The 5,000-nt window shown below is 50.8% G+C and overlaps 1 protein-coding gene across 1 annotated transcript in view; it reads right to left on the reverse strand.

The window, feature by feature from the left end:
- The window catches only part of LOC147011917 (uncharacterized), an 83,709-nt gene that overhangs the window by 76,234 nt on the left and 2,475 nt on the right, over positions 1-5,000 (reverse strand). The window lies entirely within an intron of this gene.

Here is a 5,000-nt window from a genome sequence, read left to right on the forward strand (position 1 = left end):
AGCTTACCTGTGGAAGTTCTAGCAGGTAACCAAAGTTGTAGTGAAGAACGAAACATAAAATCAAACTAAGGAAAGCGATGAGAAAAATTCCTGTCCTCGCCATGTCGAAGCAAGGTTTGAACTGGGACAAATCGGTAACGATGATGAATTTTCCATCGCTCTGTGACGTCACACACAATGGTAACGTCACAATGAAGGGTACTGTTTATTGTCAGTTTGAATTTGATATTTATTTAATTTCGAGTTCATTCATGAGTTCATTCATCAACGTTGTTAACGTTGATGACGTTGTTGATATTTAATTAAGTTGTTGACGTTGTTGATGAAGGGTCATCCCGTTTCACACTCGATTGTTTTCACTTCGTTATTTCTCTGTTTCCATTCATTTCCGGTTAAGGAGGTTCACTAAAGATCTTTGGGTCGAGTTCGAGCTCCTGTCCGCCGTTGGATTAACAACAGGTGGGGTTGACGAAGCGTGTCATCCTTCAGAGGTCGGCGAAATGAATACCAGTGTATTGTTCATGGAGGGCACTGTATCAGTGTCACAGGTCCGCCCCCAGAAAATGATGCAACCAGCAGCCAGAGGCTGCACACAAAAAGCACCCACCATGAACATCTTCGGGACTGTCTGTGTATTAATACACATTTTCAAAAAAAAACTTTTTGGGAAACACCTCCAACGTCCACCACTGACTCACCCCACCCCCCAACCTTTGTAACACTCCCCAACATATTACATCACCATGGCAATATTATACATTGGATCTCATTCTGATAACTTGTTGAACATCTCTCCACCAATTCCACATCCCACAGGCAGTTCAACAGTTGCTGCTTCTCTGATGAAGATGTAATGCTGGTGTCACACTTATCACATGTCGATAACTCTCGGTCCATCTCCCTCTCTTTCTCAAGTCAGGTGTGGAAGCATGCACCGGAGCAGCGCATCGCTGTGTAAACTTTCCGCTGGTACTCTTGGGGCCTCCGTCTGGCCATCCCCAAGGCAGATACCTGGCCCAACCCCATCTCCTTGAGATGCCGGTCAACCTGCTGCAACCACGAGGTCCCTGCTTGGTCCATTGGCCTCCCCACTCACGAGGCTCCTTCGTTGCGAGAATCTGGTGAGCAGTATCAGCATCAGGGAAATGAGCCACGTGTCCATGCAGCCGCATATGCTCATGGACTATGGAGTTAACGAATCTTATTTGAATCTCTCTCAACAACCGCTTGGTGGACACAAAGTCTGACCAGTGATAGCCATTGATTATCCATGGCGACCTGGTACTGAAGGAGTTAAGTCTACGTCTGAGATGCTTGGTGAGAGCCCAAGGTCAGGTCAGGTATGGGAGCATGTGCCAGAACAGCGCGTCGCTGCATCCACTTTCAGCCGGTACTCCAGAGGCCTCCGTCTGGCCATCCCCCAAGCAGATGCCAGGCCCATCCCCATCTCCTTGAGATGATGGTCAACCTGCTGCAACCACGAGGCATGTGGTCGGCCCACTGGCCTCCTCCACTCATGAGACTCCCTCGCTGAGAGAATCTGGTGAGCAGGATCAGCGTCAGGAAAACGAGCCACATGTCCATACAGCCGCAACTGATGCTCACGGACTATGCAGGTAACAAATCTCATCCGAGTCTCTCTCAGCAACTGCTCGTTGGACACAAAATCCGACCAGCGATAGCCAAGAATTCTCCGAAGAGACCTGGTACCAAAGGAATTAAGTCTCTGTCTCAGATCCTTGGTCAGAGTCCAAGTCTCGCATCCATAGAGTAAGACTGGAAGTACCAAGGACCTGAAGACTCGGACTTTCGTCCTCCCACACAGGTACCGGCAGCGCCACACACCATGTTCCAGTGAATCCATGACTCCCCAGGCCCGACCCAGACGTCTATTGACCTCTGACTCACAGCCAGCAGAGACATGAATATCACCGCCAAGGTAAGTGAATCTCTCCACGACCTCAACATCCTCACCACAAAAGACACAGACAGGATAGCAGCATCCAAGATGTCACCGAAAGCCTGGATCTTCGTTTTGACCCAAGAAACCCGTAATCCCAGCGGCTCCGACTCCTCATTCAGCACCTCGAGGGCCCCCAAGAGGATGTCTAAAGTCTCCGCAAAGATGACTGCATCATCTGCAAAATCAAGGTCCGAGATCTTGACATTCCCAAACGATGCACCACAGCTTGATCTCTCCGACATCCTCCCAAAAATCCAGTCCATACAAGTGCTGAAAGGTGTGGGGGCCAGTACACACCGCTGACAAACTCCAGTACCAACTGGAAATAAGTCAGAGATGGTACCACCACACTTCACAGCACTCTCAGTACCAGAGTAGAGTTCAGACATCAGATCGATCAGTTTTGGTGGCACCCCACGAAGACCAAGAATCCTCCAGAGGACATCCCGATTCACTGAATCGAACGCTTTTCAGAGATCAACATAGGCTGCAAGCAGCCCCTGCCGAAACTCTCGTCTGCGTTCGGTGAGGACACAAAGAACAAGGATACAGTCAATCGTTGACTTCTTTGGTGTAAAGCCTGACTGCTCTGGACGCTGGTGCTCAAGCAGATGATGGCGAACCCTATCAAGAATTATCTGAGCAACGACCTTGCCCGGCACTGAGAGCAGCGTCACCCCTCAGTAGTTGATGCAGTCTTGGCGATCACCCTTCCCTTTCCAGAGAGGGACAGCAAGGCCCATCTTCCAGTCAGTTGGGATGATGCCTGTGTTCCAGGCAGAGCACAAAACTGCATGCAACGACACGAGTGCAGCATTTCTACCAGCCTTGAGAAGTTCAGCATGGATGCCACAGATCCCTGGAGCTTTGCCCCGTTTCAACCGGTTCACCGCAGCCCGTGTTTCCACAAGCGAAGGTGGACCACAGTTGATTCGTGGGTCAGGAGCAGGGATTGTAACACCCTTGACGTCCAACTCAACAGCTGGGGGATCAGCCTGGTACAACCGCTCAAAGTAACCGGCCCAGCGGGCCTTCACTTCAGACTCCTCTGTCAAGAGCCTACCACTCTCTGCTCGAACTGCAGTGCTCCGAGGGATGGGCTTGGATGAACGTAATGCGCGAATTCCCCTGTAAGCGGGACGAGAATCACCTGTCCACAGTTGATGCTCTACCCCCTCACAGATTCCTTGCACATAGGCCTCCTTGTCCACCCTCAGTGCACGTACAGTTTTACGCCTCAGCTCCCAGAACAGCTCAGCTCTGCCATTCAGCCTGGCCCTGCGACTCTGGTCAATGGTATCCAGTGTCCCTCGAGAGACAAAATTCTTCTTTGCCCTGCGGTGAGTTCCAAGACATCCACCGGCAACATCAAGGACGGTGGTCTTGAAGGCATTCCACAACTCTTCATGACCCCCCAAAGCACCCAGACCCCCCAAGTGTCCACTCAGCCTGTTCGCAAACTCCTTAGCTACTCTCTCATCCCTGAGCTTGGCAACATCCAGCCTAGGCTGGGATGGTACCATTCTCCAGGATTTAAGGTGCAGCTTTAGAGTTGCTCCAACAAGCCTGTGGTTAGTATTGGGGAACTGAGCACTCCGGTAGACCCTGCAGTTCTGGATCATCCTCCAACGACCATCAATGAGGACATGGTCAATCTCCTTTGCCACACAGCCAGCGTTGGAATACCAAGTCCAGCGATGAGCTTGTGGGCGCTGAAACCATGAACCAGCCACCCTAAGTCCATGACTTCTTGCAAAGTCAATGAACTTAGTGCTATTCTGGTTCATAGTTCCTGACCCATGGGGACCAACACACACCTCATAACCGTCCCTATCAGTTCCAGTCGATGCATTGAAATCCCCCAAGACTAGAAGTGTATCTCGTCTGGGGCACTGATCAACCACAGACTCGAGTGTGGCGTAGAATGCATCCTTCACGGTGAGATCACTCACCTCAGTCGGAGCAGGAACAGAGACCAGGGAAATGACACCTAAGGAGTGACGAATCCTTCATCTCATAATACGCTCGTTGACCGGTGTTACCTCAATTATCATTGGGGTCAGCTTATTGGACACAGCTTCAGCAACTCCTTGGGTATGGTAACCATCAGAGCGACCAGACCAATAGTAGGTGTAACCACCCACCATTATCTCGCCGCAATCCGGTCTCCGAACCTCAGAGAGAGCTGCAATCCCGATGTCCAAATGCTTGAGCTCAGTTGATAACACAGACAGGTGATCATCCTCTCTTAGGGATAGGACATTCCAGGCACCCACCCGAAGGGATCGCCACAGGTTAACCCAAGGAGACCGCCGTCTGGTGGACGACACCTCAGCACCACTCCGACACACTCTCCCGCAATCTGACCGAGGGATGTTACCCCGTGGTTTCCCTCCTTTCATCAAAGATTGGGGGTCCCGAAGGCTTTGCCCCAATCCCATCATCCGGTGAGCTGCCCTGCGAAGGGAAGCTGCACAGGAGGTTATCCCACGGAGTGGGTTTTCAGGTTTTTTTGCGTTTTTGTGTTTTGCGGAATGAAGGGTTTTACGGTGGCTGGAGTGCAAATCCTGCCACCAACCTCCAAATAAAAAAGTAACCCAACTGCAGGAGGACGTCCGCAGACACAGTTGGGCACTAGATATGGATGGCCGTTGGCTCACAAGGAGCTCCTCCACCCTTTAGCCCAAGTTTAACATCAATAAAGCAAGATTGGAAGCACCAAGGACTTGAGGACTTGCACCATCGTCCTTCTGCAAAGGTACCAACAGCACCACACACGATGATCCAATTAATCCATGACTCCTCAGGTCTGACCCAGATGTTGATTGATGTCTGGCTCAAAACATGTGGAGACATGGATATCATTGCCAAGTTCGTGCATCTCCGTGACCTCAACATCTTCACCACAAACAGGTACAGACAGGATAGCAGCATACTCGATGTCATTGAAAGCCTGGATCTTATTTTTGATCCAAGAAACCTGTAAACCCAGAGGCTGCGACTGCTCATTCACCTCCTCGAGTGCCCCCAGAAGGAT

The sequence above is a fragment of the Eptatretus burgeri genome, chromosome 15 (assembly GCF_056783735.1).
Source record: "Eptatretus burgeri isolate ZD-2024b chromosome 15, Ebu_testis_v1, whole genome shotgun sequence".
Classification (NCBI taxonomy): domain Eukaryota; kingdom Metazoa; phylum Chordata; class Myxini; order Myxiniformes; family Myxinidae; genus Eptatretus; species Eptatretus burgeri.